The 16,346-nt window shown below is 37.0% G+C and overlaps 1 protein-coding gene across 1 annotated transcript in view; it reads right to left on the bottom strand.

Annotated features, from left to right (window-relative positions):
* CAMK4 (calcium/calmodulin dependent protein kinase IV) overlaps positions 1–16,346 on the bottom strand; it is a gene marked incomplete at its 3' end in the record, with an annotated part of 242,041 nt that overhangs the window by 196,632 nt on the left and 29,063 nt on the right. The gene's annotated exons all lie outside the window — the stretch shown is intronic.

Genomic DNA, 16,346 nt, shown 5'->3' with positions numbered 1-16,346 from the left:
AATACTGGCTCATAACTAGAAGTACAGAAAGACAAAGAGGCTGAGCGTGGGGCTTTGGGGAGAGCCCACACGTCCCGTGAAGGTGAAGAAGAGAAATTAGTGAAGAAGGCAGAAAGGGGCTGGGGAGGTACGAAGAAAGTTTTACCAGAAGACGTGGTGTAAGTGGACCCAAAGGAAAATTTCCAAGGCTTCTGTATGATCAAGACTATGAAATTCTAGGGGGGAAAATCAACTAATACAAGGACAGATTTTTTTTAATTGGATTATTAAAAAGATACCTTACTGTTAGAGCTTTGAAACAGAATCAAGATTGATCTGGACAAAGAGAGATCAAGATGACAGTGGGCTGCTCAGGCCTTTGGCGATGCTGGCCATAAAGGGAAGAAGAGAAACATCTATTTTCTCTCTCAAAGTTCGTTGTGGCTATTATTTATGATGACATTAAAAAGATTTATAGATATTAAAAGTGTATATATTTGATATGTTCTTGCAAAATGCCTTATAAATTGAGTCACTTTCTGCTTAATTCATCGAAAGCTTTCAGGAACACTCCATGTCACTTCTGACTGATCTTCAACTGGCATTGCTTCTTAACATATTGGTTTTATATTTTTCTACTCTCAGAACCTGTCAGGTTGTTAATGATCTATAAAAATCCACTTTCACACCCTAAAGGAGTTTAGTCTTAATTGAATGTCACAGGAAATCCTTTGTTCATATGAAAAGTTCTTTCCTTATACTTTTAATTAGTTTTATTCAGTGAAGGGTTATTTTTTGGTAAATATCATTTTCGTAATTCAAACCAGCACAATTAGATCACACATATGGATATGGTATTTTAAAAACCTTCTAATCTCTTAGAACAGCACACGGGGCTGCCATTACAGCCCAGGGAAGAAATTGAGTAGGGTACACATTTATCCACACTCCACCCTCCAGAGACAACAGATCTCTGCCATTTCCTATGGACTATGGGAAACTTGTTCAATTTATATTCTTTCCATGGATATCACGAGTTCAACTTGAAGAAAATTAGTATATTGGATTAAAATTAATTTTTTTCTCATCGATACTTCAAATCAAATTACACTACGAGATTCCACTCACTTTTGTTTAATCATCACTGCAACTTTTCCCTGGATTGTACTCAGTTTTTTAAGTACTCAGGTCTCAGTTATTTAGGTACTCTTAAGTTGTTAGTAGTTAAATATTAAACTCCATGGCAAAGGCTGAAGTATGAGGATGAGAGATACAAAGACTAATGTAAAATCTATCAGTAAAAGAAGTATATGCTCTTTATCTAAGGAGGATGAAGAAAACATACTATTTCTTCCTCCTTCTGTAGGTTATTTTTTATTATTTATTTATTTATTTAGTGGGTCTGGGGATGGAACCCAGGGGCATTTGACCTCCGAGCTACACCCCCTGCCCTATTTTTTATTCTTTATTTTGAAACAAGGTCTCACTAAGTTGCAGAGGGCCTCACTAAATAGCTGAGGCTGTCCGCAAACCACGATCCTCTGGTCTCAGCCTCCCAAATGCTGGGATTACAAGCGTGCACCACCACACCTGGCTGGTTCTTAATTTTTGATTGTGTGTCCTCTCACTATATTAGGAACACAGAATAGTTAGAAGAGGTACAAGTAACATATTCCCTAAATGAGTTCTCACTTGAAAAATTAGGACAAGCAACAAAATATAAATTGCATTTTCTTCGTCCCTGGATTTGGGGCTAACAGTTCTACATAAATCTCATACCATATGTTGAGATTTACTTTCTTTAGGGTTTTTCCTAGGTTCTCTTTGACATATATAGTATGAGTTTCATGCACTTCTCAGTCAGCATCAGGCTTGTATAAATTTTTAAATTTTTTCTGAAGTGTTAAGCAGAAAATAAAATGTTCCGTCATGACAATAACATTTTGCCACAAAAAGTCTTAAGATTACACACAAAGGTACAATGGTAACTATGCAGAGGTAATGGGTATGATAATTAGCTCGACTAATGAGGCTGTTTCATAATGTATATACACATCAAAACATCAAGTTGTACATCTTTGTGGGGGGCACTGAGGATGAAACCCAGGGGCGTTCTACCACTAAGCTACTCCACATCCATTTTTCTTTTTTCATTTTTAGACAACTTCTTCCTAAGTTGCCTGGGCTAGCCTTGACCTTGTGATCCTCCTGCCTCAGCCTCCCTGCTTGTTGGGGTTATAGGCATGTACATCTTAAATATATACACTTTTAAAGTTAATAATATCACAATAAAGCTGTTAAAATAAAATAAAATCATTCATAATGGACATTATTAGGATGTTCAGTAAAGGCACATATATTTAGAAATGTAAATGGATTTGCCTTGTGGATGGCAGGAAAGTTTTTGGCATGACTACTGGTGTGCACACAGGCAGTCGACTATTGAAATATGGAAGATCAAGCATATTGTTTCAAGCTAATGAACATCCTTTTACAAGTGTGCCTACGGTAGTTAGTAAATCATTGAAAATAATAAGACAACTGCTAAGAATAGAAGCTATAAACATCTAAGAAAAAAGAGGCTAGGACTATAACATTAATACGGCACTTATATGTGAAGATTATTAAGTCTTTTCCAGCTTTGAGAATCTATTACCAAATTTTTTACCAACACTGGTATGAAAAGGTTTGTTTTCCTCAGATTACTAGTTTATTCAGAAAAAAATTTCAAAATAATTATAGATTCACAGGAAGCTGTAAAAATTGTTTATGGACATTCCACATACTCTTCATCCACTACCCCCAGTGGTTATAGTTTACATAATTATAGTAAAACACTGAAATCAGGAAACTGACATTGGTACAATGTACATATAGTTCTGTGCCATTTTGTTATCTGTATTGATTCATCTACTTCCCGCCACAATCAAGATACAAAACAATTACATTTTCATGAATACATTAATCGTGTACCCCTTTATGGTCAGAACTGGCCTTGTACCATCCTATTATCACCTAATCCCTGGTAATCACTAATCTATTATTTACCTCTATTAATTTTTTAACAATTTTTTTATTGAACATAAATAGTATACATTTACACTATATTTGGTGCCCTCTCCCCCTCGCCCCCGTTTTCTCTTCCCCCCTTCCACTAATGGTTGTCCAGGTTAAACATGTCTTATTCATAATTTTACACATGTTCAGGTGTAGACCCTCATTAATCAAGATCGGCCTTTCTCCTCTCCTATCTTTCCATTAAAACTTAGCTAGTATTTCCCCTCTAATATCTGGAGTCCCACTGGTATCCTTTGTGTTTCCTAGTTTGGGCATATTAGAGGAAACATGTGTATCTTCTCCTTCTGTGCTTGGCTGATCTCACTTAACATGATGCTCTCCAGGGCTTTCCATCTTCTTGCAAATGATATAATTTTGTTCTTCTTTATGGCTGAATAGAATTCCATTGTGTGTAAATACCTCTATTAATTTTGAGATTCTTACTAGAAATGAAATATTTTTAAGATTAGTCCTTTATGTCCACTAGAATATTGTCCTTGAGATCCACTGAAATGGTTTCTTATATCAGCACTTATTTATTTGTTCAATCACTCATTCTTTTATTGGTACTGGGGATTGAAGCCAGGGGAATTCTACCTCTGAGCTACATGCCCCAGCCCTTTTTACTTTTTATTTTGAAACAGGATCTCATTAAATAACTAAGGCTGGCCTCAAATGTGTTATCCTCCTTTCTCAGCCTCTTAAGTACTAGTATTACAGGGGTGTATCACCAAGTCTGACAAGTTTGTTAGTTTTTATTACTGAGTAGTATTGTGGTATGGATGTAAGACATATTTATTTTTATAAGACATCTAGTTGGATTTGGTGAATTAGTCAATATAAAAATGTAGACACCTCTATATCTCTGTATGTATGTGTGTCTATATTTGAGGAAATTTGCCAATTTGCTTTGTGAAAATGTTTTAATTTTTATGCCGTTAGCCTTAAAGTAGCTTATTTCCTGCAACATCACTGATTCCAATCCACTACTCACATATACAAAGTACATTGGGGGAGGTTGGCATGTTAAACAGTATAAAACAATGTTGTAGTAACTGAGACATTTAATTAGAATACCATCGGAGACTCCAAATGACCATAAAATGATGATATAATGAAGCCATAAATGTAAAACTTCTGAGACTACAAAAGCAAATAATGGAGACTTTACCAGAAGCATCCAAGACTTTGGGGATGCAAACACAGTTCAGTTGTTTCCATTTCCAAGAGAGGTCCAGCTAGAGTGGTGCAAAAATTCTTACTCTGAAAGTCAGCAATAAAGATCTTAGGGAATTTTAGATAATAGATTTTTAAGGCTCTACTGCATTTATATAAACCCTGACCTAGCTAAAGTTGTCAGCAAAGATAAACAGTTTGGTATACTCTACCAAGAAATGTACAGGAAATCAGAAAATCAGCCTACTCCCTACAAAAATAAACTTTCTGGGCATGATTCCAAGAAAGCCCACTCAGATTATAATAAAGACTGCTGTAAACATTTTCTATTTGTAAGGAGAAATATAATTGCTTGGTATGTGGGAAGAACTTGTCCATTCATAGCTCACCAAAGTGAGCAGATCCACTGGGGTTGTCAATGGCAGAGTGGAAAGACCTATTATTTGCAAGACACAGAGCCAGAACTGCACGGCCATCATAGTACAGCAGACAAAATTCAACTCTGGGCTAGACATGGTGGCCCACACCTGTAATCCCAGTACTTGGTAGGCTAAGACAGGAAGATCCCAGGTATGAGGCCAGTCTCAAAAATTTAGCAAGACTCCAGAAACTTTGAGACCCTGCTTCAAAATAAAAAGTAAGCCAGGCATGGTGGCACCTACTTGTAACCCCAGGACTTGGGATACCAAGACAGGAGGATTCAAGGACAGCCTCAGCAACATGCAAAGACTCTTAACAATCCAGCAAGAACCTGTTTCAAAAAAAAAAAAAGGCAAAAAGGGGTAACTCAGAGGTATAATGACACTGGTTTCAATCATCAGTGCTTCAAAATATAAAAAATAAAATAGAGCTGGAGGTATAGCTCAAAAGTACACCTGGGTTCCATTCCCAGTACCTAAATACCTAAATAAATAAATAAATAATAAACAAACTATATCACACCTTCAAATAATGTTCATCAGAGATGTACTTCAATCAAACCAGGGGATTTCAATAACCCCAGTTAAAAAAAAAAACTCTAAAGCCACATAAAAGAGTTCTATTTTTTAAAAGTTATAAGAAGAAGTTGGACAAACTTTAGCTTAAAGAACAATAAGACTTCCTTGGACTCTTCCGCAATCGCTGAGCTCACTGCAGAGCTGTTGTGATGTGGGCTTCACATTTCCCTCCAGCAAGCAATTGAACAGGGTGTGGAAACAGCCCCCAAGAACCACAGGAACCCTACGGACTCAGGGCACTGCCTCTTTGACCCTAAAATCACTATCATCCAAAAAACATAGGTGCCTCGCGATGCCGTGGTGAGGGATTAGCAGAGACAACCCCTCAGCCCAGAAGTGTGGGCAATTAGAGGAATCTATGCCCTCATGAGAAGAGGGATCGCTATGAATGGATTTCTATGAATCATAAGCACAACGGGCCTGTTGGTTCTTCGGTAACTTTGTTAATGTGTTCACTTATTCATTTCTTACATGAATATTGTCCTGGCCACACTTTAAAGTTTGTATTTCAACAATGTCAGCTCTTGTCATCACACAGTGGGAAGGAGTTAAGAGAGGTTAACTGGTCCATTATCTTTGTTTTACCGAGGTGCCAATTCTGCTCATGTCTAGAAAAGGTCTGTGCGGATACCTGGGACCATCTCACAGCCCACACTGCAACCCACTGGCAGCAATCCTGGCAGGCTGCTCGGGGGTCCATCCACAGTGACCTCCCTGTGGATCTCGTGCTTCCCCTAACCTCATTTTCCAATGGTTCTCTTTGTAGCAAACTCACAGACATCAATAAAACAACAACAGAGCCAAAAACAGAGCCTTAGAGAACTAAGGTCCTTGGCTTCAACTTCCAAACAGACCTCGACTATATTTAAGAACCAAAGTCAAATCGCTGCTACCTCCACATTCAGCAAAGACGCAGAGGAAGTGCTTTTATTCTGGACTTCCATTTTCCATGAACTAGATTCAGTGTTCAGATCTGAAACTGCAGTAGTTTTACTTAAGTCCTTTAAGCACAAGACTTCTGAAATGCTTCCTAAGTAAAAAAAATAATGCTCATATGCAACATTAAAAGCAATTTATATCTTAAATAACTGAAATTTATTGGAAAGTATCTAAACAATAAGTTGACATGAATAACTAAACAGAGCTGATAATAACAGTCTTATCTGATGTGAACACATATCAGTGTGCATATATATGTGTGTGTGTGTGTGTGTGTGTATGAATATCAAGTTAGAAAAATAAAATGGACATTTTTGTCACACTCACTCTTTTGAGAAATGAAAAATACATTTATATAATCTCATCCTATCAATATCCTACCCGTAGCCAAATCTTTTCAATCTTCCATTAAATGGATAAAAGTCAAAAATCACGGAATTGTAGTTAAGCGTTTTAGCAAACGTGCCATGTCCGTTTCTGTTCTTTCTTTTTAATATTGTCTTTCACGCTTGTCAACATTGAAGTTGCTGGCTGTTTTAATATGTCACTGTATTCTCTTTTTGGCTTCTCTTTAAATGAAAAGTAAATAACAGAACATAAGACACACTGGAGTTTCCCAGGAGACAGGACTGAGGAAGCCAAATGCCGACCATCTGCCACAGCAGCGCAGCCCAACTCTGTCCGGAATTGGACCTGTCTCAGCTCGCAGGCTCTAGGGGGAAGAGGGGTGCAAGGCACCTGCTGTTGGCTTGAGAGATCTGCCCAGAAAAAGAGCGTCAGCACATGGCTCCAAGCTTCTCCATATGCAGCTTGCAGAACCCAAAGGTGATTTTAGAAAAGAAGAAAGATAGGATCGAGGGACAGGAGAGTACACTGAGTTATTACTCATGCAGAAATGATTATCCCACACAAAAGAATAGAATATTATTACCAATGTGAATGTGTGTGTATGTTTGTGCATGTGCCTGTGTCTGCATTGCTCTAGTTATTTTATATTAAAAAAAAACTCCAACTAAGCTAGAAAAGAAAAAAGTCTCCATAAAAAGGAGATCATACTTGGCAAATATAAGAAAGCTAAGACAAATGCATGTGCAAAAAACAGGCTGAGCCTCAGATCTCTTTATGTGTTGTCCAGGTAGAGCTGTCACCAGCAGATGTAGCACAAAGTAATTGTCAGACTGGTGAAATTTTTAGACTACTAGAAATTATTTTTCTACCCCATACAGTGCTACAGCAATAGCTATCATTACATTAGAGACATAGTTCTTATTTGGTCCTTATTTTGAACATCAGTAGGATCAGAGACAAAAAATTTCTCAAAAAAAAAAAACATGGAGTGAGTAAAAATAATTTAATCTTGATCTTTTCTACAAATTATTTTTGTTGACATCACATTATGATTAACTTAGTATGTCAGTATTATTATTTGTCTATTGCTAAGAATGACATTGTAGATTTTTAAAATTAAATATTATGTTTAGGTTCTTTGGGGGGCCCATAAGTAAGACTCAGTGAATTTTATTTTCAGTACTCTTTTTTCAAGGATGGAACCCAGGGGCATTCTACCTCTGAGCGGCCCTATTTTTTATTCTTTTTATTTTTTAAACAGGGTCTCACTCAGTTGCAAAGGGCCTCACTAAATAGCTGAGGCTGTCCACGAACCGAGATCCTCCCATCTCAGCCTCCCGAGTGCTGGGATTACAAGAGTGCGCAACCACACCTGGCTTGGATTTTGCTATATTAACTCCATTAGCAACCACCAGTTACTCAAACATGTTTTTCAATTTTGAGTTGGTAAAATAGAGAGATACAGAGAAAATATATAAGAAAACACTGGTCTTAAATATATCATGCAGACTCAAAAGAGGAGACAGTTTTATTTGTGTCCATATTTCTCCATACTAAACAAAAATATACAAGAAGGCACTCTCCCTTGCTGGTTTATGGTATGTCATATTTACAGCATGAGCCCTATATCTCTAGGCACAGATTACACTGCCAAAGCCAACAATCAGAGTCCCCACATAAATCAGCTGAGGAAGCCAAGACAAATGACTCTGGCAAAATTTAAAATACTTCTCTAAATAGATCCATTCTTGGAAAGTGTCTGAGTACAGATTTGGGGGTAATTCCCAGGGCTGCAGTGACTATGACTATGGACTGGCATCCTGGAACTCTGCGTCTGTCTTAGCACCCCACAACTCTGCCCTGGCCCAGATGCCTTCCGTAATGCTAACACAAGTAACACAAGCATCAAGAAAAGGTAATGCACGGAGAGGCAGGAGGTGTGACTCGTGGTCGTTCTCTGCCCTCTTCCATCATCTCTGAGTTCATTAGCAGCAACAAGACCTGGATGCTGAAGACCTGGTAAGGAAGCGGTCAGTGAACTCCATACTCGGTACCACATAGTCATGTAAGTACCAAATGTGAACTGGAAAACTACGAGTTTCCTCGATATGCTTATGAAACAGGAAGCCTTCATTAGTGAATGCATGTTTAAATGTTCTTCTATCTCAGCTCTGTATCACATTCCTACATATTTAGATTTGATATTTGGAAGAATTTAAAGGGACAGAGAGACTAAGCAGAAAAATAAAGAGTAAAGGGAAGAGAGGATTAAGGAAAAGCATAGATGTCAGAAGATTCACAGGAAGAAAAGAGTGTCCTCAAAACAAATTCTTGTGGTATTTTTTATTAAAAAAAGAAAAGAAATGTAATGACAAGAGGGCTATAGCTGAGGAAGCCCTGCCTTTGTTTTAGCCGTGTGCAGTAGGCACGTAAACACACTGAACATGTCTTGTTAGGTAGTTCCCTTCTGCCAGGGCCTTGGAGTTCTTCCAAGCCATTACTGCCAGTGCACTTGTGAATTTCTAAGATCAATCTGGACACCCATATAAACAAGGCCTCTGCTAAAAGTAAATATTTCCTGAGAAAAAAGTTTAAAAAAGACACCTCCTGTCCCTGGAATTAAGTGGCCTGGTCAGTGCAGAATGGGCTGAATGTCACTCTTTGGGTCAAAACTCTTTGTACAGAGCACAGGAGAGTAACATGCAATCAGATTATTCAGAACCTAAGAGCCTCTCCACTAGCTACATGAAAGTATAATATTAACAGGGGAAGGATTATATAAAATGCATATATGCAATGCTACTTTTCTTAAAGATAAAACATGACCTCCTGCTTTAAGATGAAGTTTTACCTGTGTACCATGAGTTATAGCAAAGAGTATCCAAGAATTTGCAATGTCAAGGCAGCTGTGAAGCTGAACAGAAGCTACTTACATTGAAGAACTGAGAAGTGCTAGGTAAAGGGTAAGAAAAATATGAGACAATTTATGGGCAGGACTCAGAATGAGGCATGGCCTGGCAGGAAAGGTGGGAGATGAAATGGAAATCTGAATAGAATATATCAGTGATGAATGAGAAAAGGAAGGCAAGAGAGTTGGTAAAATGGGATCCAGGTAAGAATAAAAGGGATGAAAAATAAATATTGCAAAGATGGAGACACTACATGATGGAGAAGCACTGTACCAAGAATTGGAGTTGTACCTCCAGTCTAGAGCCTGCTTCTAGAAATGCAGTCTGCTCATGAGCCATGAGCATATTGATACAGGATGTACAAAATATGTGTTATCAGCTGGCCTCAAAGCACCCCATTTGGATCAGCCAATACTACTTTGATCCAATTATCAAAACCAACGTGATTTTGAAAAACTCCTGTGGAGGGTATTTTCCCTCTTTAAAGACCAGTATTATGCCTTCAATCAGACAGGACCAGGCAATAGGACTTCTCCTTGCTCTTTGCATCTGCCTGATAGTGCATTCTCATCCTATCTCAGAAAGGTTAAAGCATTCCAAATCATCTCTATCAAACCCTATGCATAGCAAATTTGCTTGTAATCTGATGTCATTATATCTGTAAACATAGTAAATTTGATACATTGTAAATACGACATGAAATCCACTTCAGAAGAGGCAAAATATTAAAGGGTAAGTCTTGGAATCAGATAATGAGGCAGTCCTGAGCTAAGGCACTTTCTACCTGTATATCATGACCAGGAAACTGTTCTTTCCTGGCCTATGATTCTTCAGATAATGATATCTACCTTGCAGGTTATTGAGAATTGAAGACAATAAAAATAATACAACTAACACTTATGGTATAGCTCAGAGATATGGTACCCAGTACCATAGCAAATTAAAACAATATGCCCATCTCTTAGGGGTGTAATTTACCTGTTAGATGCCAGCCTCTATTGTTGTCTATAATTTTGTATAGTCAGTAAAAGAATACATGAAATGTTTATGTGTTACATGAATTACAAAAAATCACATTCAAAGAGCAACTAAATATGAATATATTTTTTTCTTCTGTGGAAGGAAAACTTTAGTTTTTAAAACATAAAATAAAATATTAAAACCCTGAAATAAAATATTTAGGGAGATAAATAACAAGTAAAACTTGGGTGTGATGGTGCACGCTTGTAATCCCAGCATTCAGGAAGCGGAGATCGGAGGATTGCAGTTCACGGACAGCCTCAGCTATTGAGTGAGGCCCTTCACAACTCAGTGAGACTCTGTTTCAAAAATTAAAGAATAAAAAAATGGGGCTTGGGATGTAGCTCAGAGGTAGAATGCCCCTGGGTTCCATCCCCAGTACCAAAAATAAAAGTAAAGTCAAATATGTACACATATGTACAAATATAAAAACTAAGAATTATATGAATAATGGGCATTTATTTCTGAGAAATAGTATTAAATAAATTTATTATCTCTTTTGTTTATCATTTCAAAAATATCTACCCTAAAAAAGAATGTACCATTTTATAAAAAACCTAAGATATTAAAAGATGTAATATATTCAAATGTATTGTTTGGTTTAAAATAGAGATATTATATTCTTTATACATAAAATAAATTATTATATTATTAATTTTATAATCTTATTGGAAAAGTTTTAAAGCTAGCTCTTTGTATTTTCAGTACTTTGTTTCAAGTAGAGTAAATGGTTTTATGTTCATCTCTTTTCTTGGAAGGAAGGAAATTAGATTTCATAAGATTGGGCTTTATTGACCAATGGCAGCTTTGAGGCTTGTTATTTATGTATAATAAAAAGGAAACTCATACATCCTACGCATGTCTATACATACAACTGGCTTTTAAATAATCTGGTTAAATTCAGTCAAACTATTTATTTATTTATTATGGAAGTGGGTTTGAACCCAGTGGCATTCCACCTCTGAGCTACATCCCCAGCCCGTTTTACTTTTTAACTGGAAATAGGGTCTTGCTAAATTATCGAGCCTTGGCCTTAAATCTGCGAGCCTCCTCAGCCTCCCAGTACTGGGATTATAGGCAGTATCACTATATCTGGCTCAAACTAGTTATTTTAAAACAATAATCTTTTCAGATTCAACTAATACCAGTCTAATTGAATCAGACATTAAGTTTTGATTGCTTTTTAAAAACCATTTTGTATGGGCACAACATCCATGTGGAGAGATTATGGTGGCTCTTAAAGGAAAGCAATAATTGGAGGATTTGGCAGGGCTCTAAGATGCAGCTCAGGGACTTGCAGGTGACTGCCACATTGGGCTTTTATGCTCCACTCGCTTCTAGGCAGATGGAGCTATACACGACATGACTTTATTATTGGTCACAGTCTTTGGCCAGGACTCTAGACCACATGACTTTACTGACAAGAACAAGAAAAAAAAATTCAGCTTCGATTGATCTAATATTGTCAGTACAACAAGAATGAATTTAAGCAGAGTTCAGAGGAAATATTTATCTCTTCTAAGAGTTAGGCACAACACATTAGCAAGCCCCACTGAGAATAAAGAAGTACACTGAATATAGTGAAAAGGAAACCAACCCAAATGAAGCCAGGCTTACTTTCAGGAACTTAACCTGTCCTGTTTTTTTGTTGTTTTTTTTATTTTGTTTTTAATTGTCTTATTTTGACTGGATTTAAAGACTTTTTAAGTGGAACAAAAGTGTAGCCCATCACATTAAAAAATACAAGTAGTAAGATGAGGCTTCTGATACCCAGAACACAGGTCCAGCTCAGACTCACTGGCTGGATCCCCATACTGAGAAAAGTCTCTATAGAGCAACAAACATTTTAAAGCTACAATAATTAATTTCTGCCAAGGAAAACTGATGACTCTTAGCAAATGTGAAGATCATTAACCCAACACTTAACAACCATCTATTTATGTACAAGTATTTCTTCGTCAACATTTATTAAATTTCCACTTCATGAAGATGCAAAGTATGATTTCAAAAGGGCCTACAATTTGGCAAAGGAAGGGGATACATTTAAGAACACAAAAGAAACACATGAGCAAATAAAATGGTATGTAAATACAGCAAAGCCCCTCTTCTTAGTCATAGTTTAATTCAGTATATTCTGTGAAAAACTGAGCTAATGAGACCTTCTTCTGGGAAGCAGAAAAAAATACCATTGGTCAAATCAGTTAAAAGTCACAATGTACATTAAAGACTGAAAAATTTTAGAGCAGTGTTTAAACACTAGTCTTCATGTTGCTGTGTGAGTATTTTGTAAATATAGTTAATATCTACAGTTCATGGGCATGAAAGTAAAGGAGATTTTCCTCCAGAATCTGGGTAAATCTCATCCTATCAGTTGAAAGGCCTTAGAGCAAAACGGAGGTTCATCTGAGGAGTAAGAAATTCCACCTCAGAAGCACAGCATCAAGACCCTCCAGGCTGCTGCCTGACCTACAGACCCCAGGGTTTCCAACCTCCACAAGCACACAAGTCACTTCTTAGAAATCAATAAATTACATATTTGCTTATTCATAAACTTAAAAGATTTTAATCATAATACTGACATAATAAATTTAAACTATATTTTACTATACTTTAAATAATAAAATATTTATAGATGTATATCAAATATTTGTAGATGTATGTATTAATAAGCATAAAACATAAAGTAATATATTTAATATAAATGAGTTATAAATGAATAAATGTTCATGTGGGAGTATGCATGCGTATGTTTTTCTCTTAAGATTTATTATAATACCAATCTACCTTCCTATAGGCCTTTTTTTAGCTGGGTATGGTGGTGCACACTTGTAATCCCAGCATTTGAAAGGCGGAGACTGAAGGGTTGTGGTTCGAGGACAGCCTCAGCTACTTAGCAAGGCCCTTAGCAATTCAGTGATACCCTGTTTCCAAAATAAAAAGACTGAAATGTAGGGCTGGGGGTATAGCTCGGAGGTAGAATGCCCCTGGGTTCCATCCCCGGTACCGAAAAAAAAAAAAAATCTATCTTCCTATAGGCCTTTTTAGGAAAAAAATTAAATTGCTTTTGTTTCTCTACTAGAACTGTGACTGATAAAACACTCCAAGGAAACTAATATTTTATATAACCTTTGTGAGGAAACACCATAAACTGCCCTCTACAACAAGAAAATCCCGTTTTCCATACCATACTAGAAGCTGTAATCTAGAATTTAATTTGAGGGACATAAGAAATAGTATTAATTGCTGTTCAGCATCTTCTCTACTAGCATGCATGTCCACGTAACACACACACACACACACACACACACACACACACACACTCACACACACACACGTTGACATTGCTGAAATCCTAAAAGCAGACCACCCTGCAAGCATCAACCAAACACTATAATCCAATCCCTTTCATCTCTACGACTTGTTCAGGTACCTTGTCAATTAGCACACAGACATCCCTTGGCCAGTATGATGGGTTTCTGACTTATTAAGAAGGTAAATGAAAATCCCTATAGTCCTGGTGATGCTTTTGGTTGCCGATATGAGGACTCAAACTGCTGAATTTTGCTAGCATGAAGGAGGCCAGGCCGGTACAAGGACAAAGGTACACCTAGGAAAACAAAGTTGAAGAAATGCAGAGAAATAAACCCATAGTCCATGTCAAAACCCATGCAGAACTCGAACAACCTCTGGATTTCATAGTCCATGTCAAAACCCATGCAGAACTCGAACAACCTCTGGATTTCATAGTCCATGTCAAAACCCATGCAGAACTCGAACAACCTCTGGATTTCAGTGACATGAGCCAGTAAATCTATTCCACCGTTTAAGACGACCCAAGCTGGGTTTATTTTGATGTTTTGGCATAGAAAATAATTTTTGGCTGGGCACTTTGGTCACATGATCGTGATGTGCACACTCAACAAGGGTTTGTGCAAGTTTCACTCACATCAGTAAACTCAGGTTGGAGAATTTTTAAACCTAAAATTTTAAAATTTTAAACCTAAATTTTAAAACCTAAAAATTAGGTTGGAGAATTAGCCAAGTGGAATTCAGCTGTCACATTTTAATAAAATTATGAGAATAATAATCAGATCAAAGAGATCAAGGATTTAAGTTGTTTGAGAAAAACAAGAACACAGGAGTTCTGACTATGTCAAAGAAGGTAGAACAAGAGAGGAAAGAAAGATACTGACTGCATTAGTAGAATCATTCTTCAGCACGAATTTAGACTTAAGTACATAAACAAAAGAAAAATCACATCACTGTAATTTTTCCTGTTATTGATAATGATAACTTCTGCCACTGCTGCAACAATAAATAAAAGCAACTTTCAGTTAAAGTAATTCAAAACTTTACTTCCCAGCCTATCTCTATTGTCAGGAAGAAAAGCTAAAAATATATATTTAATGCAAATTAGGTACTAGTGGCATTAATTGAACTAAAATATAAGTAAGATACTTCTATTGCAAATAGTAGAATTGGAGAATCAATAGTGTCCCCAACTATAAGAATATAAGCAGCCAGGCATGGTGGCAGACACCTGCAATCCCTTGGTAGGCTGAGACAGGAGGATCAAAGGTTTAAGAGTAGCTTCAGTAAGTAGTGAGACTCATCAATATAGTGAGATCACCTTGTTTCAAAATAAAAATGAAAATAAAAACAGGGCTGAGGGTATAGCTCAAAGGTAGAACAACTCTGAGTTCAATCCTCAGTACTACAAAAAAAAAAAAAAAGAATAGAAGCTTGGTTTCACAACATGCACAAGCACTATAAAAATACTATTCCCATGTGAGTTTTTCCAGATATGTTTGTTAAATATTTTAGTAACACCTTAATCAATGTAGCTGCTCAAACATTCAACTTTTCTAAAGTAAGGAAGAACAACCTAAAAGGGATTTCGTTTATGCTTTAATTTAGGTAGTGTTTAAAAAACTGGTGTAGGACACTTGCATATTTGACTAGGTTTTTTTAAACAAGTTGTACAAGAATGAATATTTTAGCCCCCAGATCACTCACAGATAGAAACAGAATGCCAACTGACATACAGACTACGATTCTTAAATGTAATTTTCATACGTTTGAGGAAAAGGTTTTGTACAAGGTGAACACTGTCCAAAATGAGGAAAACATCAAGTACTAAATGTTATCTGATGTGTAGTCATTTTCATTGCATTTTAATCTTTAAGACAGTATCCTCTGACCCCTCAAAGTCAACACAACAAACAAAGTAGAAAATGGTACAAAACTTACCACCAGAATCTGTAACAGCTTCTTGGAGATAAGAAATTTTGTCTTCTGAAGTAAGTTAGGAAAGCTGTAGATGAAAGAGCCAGAATGGCTTAAGGCCAGGCTTCTGAAAATGGCACTTGTGAGAGAAGGAAGTATGTCCCAGAGTCCCAGAGTGGAGGACCAAGGCTCCTTTCCCTTTCTGCTACAAGCTGGCTCTGGAGTGCTGGGAAAGGTACAGGACCTCTCTGTGCCTCGGTTTCTACATTTGTCTAAGGTGCTACCTGTCCCTCAGCTCCAAAAAACTCTGAGAGTCATAAGAATGATAAACACAGGTGGCCTATCAATTATGTGGATACAGTCACAAGGTACAGCCATAATATCATTAATGAGTTTATAATTTGAGATGCCACACACTTCCAGAAGTGCCCCCTTTGGGGCACAGAATAAAACAATTGTCTATGCATCTCTTCCAGATAATTGTCCAAATCTTGTCTTGTCCTAACTGACAGGAGAATGGGGGCCATCACGGAGCTGGTGAAATTCCCATTTATATTAAATCAGTCATGATATTAACTATAACTGCGGAGGTAGTCAACATTTGGGGGGGGGTGCTGGGGATTGAACCCAGGTGTGTTCTACCTCCAAGCTCCACACTCAGCCTTATTTTTTATTTTTGTAACAGGGTCTCACT

Source organism: Muscardinus avellanarius, assembly GCF_963383645.1.
Source record: "Muscardinus avellanarius genome assembly, chromosome: 1".
NCBI lineage: Eukaryota > Metazoa > Chordata > Mammalia > Rodentia > Gliridae > Muscardinus > Muscardinus avellanarius.
The sequence above is the reverse complement of the archived record's forward strand: the minus strand, read 5'-3'. Positions and strand labels throughout refer to the sequence as shown.